This window comes from Taeniopygia guttata, chromosome 35 (genome assembly GCF_048771995.1).
Source record: "Taeniopygia guttata chromosome 35, bTaeGut7.mat, whole genome shotgun sequence".
NCBI classification, from domain to species: domain Eukaryota; kingdom Metazoa; phylum Chordata; class Aves; order Passeriformes; family Estrildidae; genus Taeniopygia; species Taeniopygia guttata.
In genome coordinates, this window is record NC_133060.1 from 4590892 (window position 1) to 4598116 (window position 7225).

The window sequence follows — 7225 nt, forward strand, 5'->3', positions numbered from 1 at the left end:
ACCCCAAAAACCAACCAGGGAACCCAAAATCCAACCAGAGAAACCCAAAATCAAACCAGGGAAACCCAAAACCAACCAGGGAAACCCAAGATCAAACCAGGGAACCCCAGACCCAAACCGGGAACCCCAAAATCCAACCAGGGAACACAAAACCCAGCCAGACAATCCCAAAATCCAACTAGGGAACACTAAAACCCAACCAGGGAACCCCAAAATCTAACCAGTGAACCCCAAAATCCAACCAGGGAACCCCAAATCCAACGAGGGAACCCCAAAATCCAACCAGGGAACCATAAAACCCAACAAGGGAACTTCAAAATCCAAACAGGGAATCCAAAACTCAACCAGGAAACCCCAAAATCCAACCAGGGAACCCCAAACCCAACCAGAGAGCCCCCCCAAAAAAAACAGGGAACACCAAATCCAACCAGGGTACCCAAATATCTAACCAGTGAACCCCAAAAACCAACCAGGGAACCACAAATCCAACTAGGGAATATCAAAATCACACCAGGGAACCCCAAAATCCAACTGGGGAACCCCAAAAACAATCCCAGGGAACCCAAAATCCAACCAGGGAAACCCAAAAACCAGCCAGGGAACCCCAAACCCAACCAGGGAACCGCAAACCCCAACAGGGAACCCCAAATCCAAACCAGGAAACTCCAAAACCCGACCACAGAACCCTAAAATCCAACCAGGGAACCCCAAATCTAATCAGGGAATCCCAAAATTCAACCAGGGAACCAAAATCCCAGCCAGGGAACCCCAAAATCCAACCAGGGAACCCAAACCCAACCAGGGAACCGCAAAATCCAACCAGGGAACCCCAAAATCCAACCAGGGAACCCCAAACCAAACCAGGGAACACCAAATCCAACCAGGCAACCCAAAAAATCTAACCAGTGAACCCCAAAAACAACCCAGGGAACCACAAATCTAACCAGGAGATCTTGAATCCCAACCAGGGAACCCCAAAATCCAACCAGGGAATCATAAAACCCAACTAGGGAACTTCAAAATCCAAACAGGGAATCCAAAACTCAACCAGGGAACCCCAAAAACCAACCAGGGAACCCCAAGTCCCACTAGGAATCCCCAAAATCAAACAACGGAACCACTAATCCAACCAGGGAACCCCAAACCCAACCAGAGAGCCCCCCAAAAAAACCAGGGAACACCAAATCCAACCAGGGTACACAAATATCTAACCAGTGAACCCCAAAAACCAACCAGGGAACCACAAATCCAACCAGGGAATCTCAAAATCACACCAGGGAACCCCAAAATCCAAACGGGAAACCCCAAACCCAACCAGGGAACCCTAAATACAACCAGGGAACCCAAAAAACACTCCCAGGGAACCCCAAACCAAACCGGGGAACCGCAAATCCAACCAGGGAACCTAAACATCAAAACAGTGAACCCCAAAATCCAACCAGGGAACCCAAATCCAACCAGGGAATCTCGAAATCCAACCACAGACCCCAAAATCCAACCAGGGAACCCCAAATACAACCAGGGAACTCCAAAACCAACCAGGGAACTCCAAACACCACCAAGGATCCCCAAAATCCAACCACCGAACCCCTACTCCAACCAGGGAACCCGAAAACCCAAACAGGGAACCCCAAATCAAGAGTGGAACCCCAAAATCCAAACAGGGAACCCCAAAAACCAACCACAGAACCCCAATCCAACCAGGGAATAGCAAGCCCAAAAAAGGAGCCCCAAATCCAAGAGGGAAACCCCAAAAACCAACCAGGGAACCCCGAAAAGCAACCACAGAACCCCAAAATCCAACCTGGGAACCCCAAACCCAACCGGGGAACCGCAAAATCAAACCAGTGAACCCCAAAACTCAACAAGGGAACCCCAAACCGAAACAGGGAACCCCAAATTCAATCAGGGAACCCAAAAATCTAACCAGGGAACCCCAAAAACCAAACAGCAAACCCCAAATCCAAGCAGGGGGTTCTCGAAATCCAACCAGGGAACCCCAAAATCCAACTGGGAAACCCCAAACCCAACAGGGGAACCCCAAAATGCAACCAGGGATCCCCAAAAACCAACCAGGGAACCCCAAATCCAGCCAGGAAACCCCAAAATCTAACCAGAGAACCCCAAACACAACCAGGGAACCCCAAAAACCAACCAGGGAACACCAAAACCCACTGGGGATCCCCAAAATCCAACCACGGAACCCATAATCCAACCAGGGAACCCCAAACCCCACCAGAGAACCCCAAAATCCAACCCGGGAACCCGAAACCCTACCAAGGATCCCCAAACTCCAACCACCGAACCCCTACTCCAACCAGGGAACCCGAAACCCAGCCAGGGAACCCCAAAATCCAGCCAGGGAACCCCAAACCCAACCAGGAACCCCAAATCCAAGAGTGGAACCCGAAAATCCAACCAGGGAACCCCAAAAACCAACCACGGAACCCCAAAATCCAAACAGGGAACCTCAAACTTAACCAAGGAACCCCAAATCCAAGAGGGGAACTCCAAAAAACAACCAGGGAACCCCACAAACCAACCACAGAACCCCAAAATCCAACCTAAGAACTCCAAACCCAGCCAGGGAACCCCAAATCAAAACAGGGAACCCCAAAATTTAACCAGGGAACCCCAAAATCCAGCCAAGGAAACCCAAACATAACCAGGGAACCCCAAAACCCGACCACAGAACCCCAAAATCCAACCAGGAAACCCCAAATCCAAGAGGGGAACCCCAAACCCAACCAGGGAACACCAAAACCCGGCCACGGAACACCGCTTCCAACCAGGGAGCCCCAAACCCAATCAGAGAACCATAAATCTAAGAGGGGAACCCCAAAATCCTACCAGGGAACCCAAAACCCAACCAGGGAACCCCAAAATCCAACCAGGGAACGCAAAACCCAACCAGGGAACCTCAAATCTAACCAAGGAACCCCAAAATCCAAACAGGGAACCCCAAACCCAAACAGGGAACCACAAATCCAAGAGGGAAACCCCAAAATCCAAAGAGGGAACCCCAAAAACCATTCAGGGAATGCCTAATCCAACCAGAGAACCCCAAAATCCAACCAGGGAACGCAAAACCTAACCAGGGAACCTCAAATCTAACCAAGGAACCCCAAAATCCAAACAGGGAAACCCCTACAAACTGACATCCGGAACCTGGACTGGTGAGTTATCTCTTTCAGGGAAAAGAGCCGGAGTTTGTGCTCAGGGTCCTCTGGCCTTGAGCGGATGACTGACTGCAACAAATCCGAACATCGAAGGATGTGTCCCGGACTGGGGCTGCCCCCACCTCCTACTTGTGCTGCCCTGACAGTCCCAGAGGAGCCCTACAAACTGACATCAGGAACCGAGGCTGGTGAGTTTTCTTTCTCAGGGAAAAGAGCCGGAGTTTGTGCTTGTGGGAATCCACGGCTTCCTTCTGGCTGCCCTGGCAGGTCTGGGACCCTGGCAGGGGTCAGGAACCCCCCTGTACAGAGCCCCCAGAGACACTGTCTGTGATCTCTGTCCATGGAGAGGAGTTTTCAATCTTACAAGCTTTGAGTGTTTGATAAGAGTAATAATTAAGTGTGACACGGGTGCAAAAGTAAAATTTTAGGTTTCTAGATTAGGGGTTCAGAGGGGACAAGATGGAGGAAATTGGGTGTGTTTTGTCCTTTTTCTCCTTCTTCATGCCCTCCATGTTTCACTGTGGTGTTGGCATTTTTCTATTGGTTTAGGCTGGGGACACGCTGTTTAACGTAGATGATAGATATTGGCACATTATTGTAAATCCAGCACAAGTAGTTTCTGGTATATAATGTTTGTAACATCCCCCTGGGGGCAGAGCCCCACACGCTGCCCTGCAGGACAGACCTGCAGCAGGGCAGCAGAACATGTGATAGATAAGCATGAATAAACAACCTTGAAAACAGCACAGACGAATTATGGCTTCTTCTTTGGCAACGGGGCAGAAAGACAGAGACTTTCTACAATCTCGGAATCACCAATACCCACAGATTCCAACAGTGCTGAGGGCCCTATGGCCCTGAGAGGGCAGCTGACTACACAAAGTCCGAACATCGAACGATGTGTCCTGGACCAGGTCTGCCCCCACCTCATACTTGTGCTGCCGTGACAGTCCCAGGGGAGCCCTACAAACTGACATCAGGAACCTGGACTGGTGAGTTTTCTTTCCCAGGGAAAAGAGCCACAGTTTGTGCTCATTGTGCTGTGGCCATGAGTTGGCAAACGACTTCAAAAAATCCGAATATCGAAGGATGAGTCCCAGACAGCGTATGCACCCACCTCATACTTGTGCTGCCCTGACAGTCCCAGCGGAGCCCTACAAACTGACGTCTGGAACCTGGACTGGTCAGTTTTCTTTCCCAGGGAAAAGAGCCGGAGTTTGTGCTAAGAGTCCTGTGGCCTTGACCGGGCAGCTGACTGCAAAAAATCGGAACATCGAAGGATGTGTCCCGGACCTGGGCTGCCCCCACCTCATTCTTCTGCTGCCCTGACAGTCCCAGGGGAGGCCTAAACTGACAACAGGAACCTGGACTGGTGAGTTTTCTTTCCCAGGGAAAAGAGACAGAGTTTATGCTCAGAGGCCTGTGTCCCTGAGCGGGCAGCTGATTGCAAAAAATCGGAACATCGAAGGATAAGTCCCAGACAGGAGCTGCCCCCACCTCATACTTGTGCTGCCCTGACAGTCCCAGAGGAGCCCTACAAACTGACATCAGGAACCTGGACTGGTGAGTTTTCTTTCCCAGGGAAAACAGCCGATGTTTCTGCTCATGGTCCTGTGGCCCTGAGCGGGCAGCTGATTGCAAAAAATCCAAACATCGAAGGATGAGTCCCACACAGGAGCTGCCTCCACCTCACACTTGTGTTGCCCTGACAGTCCCAGCATAATATAGCATGGCCCAGCATATTAGCCCATGCGCTAGCCTTGTATAGCATGGCCCAGCATAATATTACATGGCCTAGCTTCATGTAGCCTAGCCCAGCATCATACAGCATGCCCCAACATATTATAGCATGGCCTAGCTCCATGTCGCTTGGTCCAGCATCATATAGCATGGCCCACAAAAAGATAGCACGGCCCAGCATCATATAGCATGGCCCAGCATTTTAGAGCATGGCCCAGCATCTTATAGCATGGCCCAGCATCTTATAGCATGGCCCAGCATATTATTACATGGCCCAGCCTATTATTACATGGCCTAGCTGCATGTAGCATGGCCCAGCATCTTATAGCATGGCCCAGCATATTATACCATGGCCCAGCATCATATAGCATGGCCCAGCATCATATAGCATGGCCCAGCAAAATATAGCATGGCCTAGCTTCAGATAGCACGGCCCAGCATCATATAGCACGGCCCAGCATCATAAAACATGGCCCAGCATCATATAGCATGGCCCAGCATATTATCACATAGGCTAGCTTCATATAGCATGGCCCAGCATTGACTGGTGAGTTTTCTTTCCCAGGGAAAAGAGCCAGAGTTTGTGCTCAGGGTCCTGTGGCCCTTAGCGGGCAGCTGATTGCAAAAAATCCGAACATCGAAGGATAAGTCCCAGACGAGGGCTGCCCCCACCTCATACTTGTGCTGCCCTGACAGTCCCAGGGCAGTCTTACAAACTGACATCAGGAACCTGGACTGGTGAGTTTTCTTTCCCAGGGAAAAGAGCCGGAGTTTGTGCTCAGGGTCCTGTGGCCCTTAGCAGGCCGCTGATTTCAAAATTCCGAATATCTAACGATGTGTCCCAGACCAGGGCTGCCTCCACCTCATGCTTGTACTGTCCTGACAGTCCCAGCATAATATAGCATGGCCCAGCATATTATCCCATGGGCTAGCTTCGTATAGCATGTCCCAGCATAATATTACATGACCTAACTTCATGTCGTAAGGCCCAGCATCATAGAGCATGGCCCACCATATTATAGCATGGCCTAGCTCACTGTCGCTTGGCCCAGCATGATATAGCATGGCCCAGCAAAATATAGCACGGCCCAGCATCACATAGCACGGCCCAGCATCATATAGCATGGCCCAGCAAAATATAGCACGGCCCAGCATCATATGCCACGGCCCAGCATCATATAGCTTGGCCCAGCAAAATATAGCACGGGCAGCATCATACAGCACGTCCCAGCATGATATAGCATGGCCCAGCAAAATATAGCACGGCCCAGCATCATATACCATGTCCCCGCATCATATAACATGGCCCAGTATAATATAGCATGGTCCAGCATATTATTACATGGCCCAGCATATTTTTACATGGCCTAGCTTCATATAGCATAGCCCAGCATATTATCACATGGGCTAGCTTCATATAGCACGGCCCAGCATGGATTGGTGAGTTTTCTTTCCCAGGGAAAAGAGCCGGAGTTTGTCCTCAGGGTCCTGTGGGCCTTAGCACGCAGCTGATTGCAAAAATTCCGAACATTGAAGGATGTGTCCCAGACCAGGGCTGCCCCCACATTATACTTGTGCTGCCCTGACAGTCCCAGCAAAATATAGCATGGCCAAGCATATTATCCCATGGGCTAGCCTCATATAGCATGGCCCAGCAAAATATTGCATGGCCTAGCTTCATGTCGCATGGCCCAGCATCATGTCGCATGGCGCAGCATCATAGAGCATGGCCCAGCAAAATATATCACGGTCCAGCATCATATAGCACGGCCCAGCATCATATAGCACGGCCCAGTATCTTAGAGCATGGCTCAGCATTTTATAGCATAGCCCAGCATATTATAGCATGGCCCAGCATATTATAGCATGGCCCAGCATATTATAGCATGGCCCAGCACCATATAGCATGGCCCAGCATCATATTTCATGGCCTAGCTTCATAAAGCATGGCCCACCATATTATAGCATGGCCCAACATCATATAGCATGGCCAAGCTTAATATAGCATGGCCCAGCATACTATCACATGGCTAGCTTCATATAGCATGGGCCAGCATGGACTGGTGAGTTTTCTTTCCCAGGGAAAAGAGCCACAGTTTGTGCTCATGGTCCTGTTGCCCTGAGCGGGCAGCTGATTGCAAAAAATCCGAACATCGAAGGATAAGTCCCAGACGAGTGCCGCCCCCACCTCATACTTGTGCTGCCCTGACAGTCCCAGGGGAGGTCTACAAACTGACATCAGGAACCTGGACTGGTGAGTTTTCTTTCCCAGGGAAAACTGCCAGAGTTCGTGCTCAGGGCTCTGT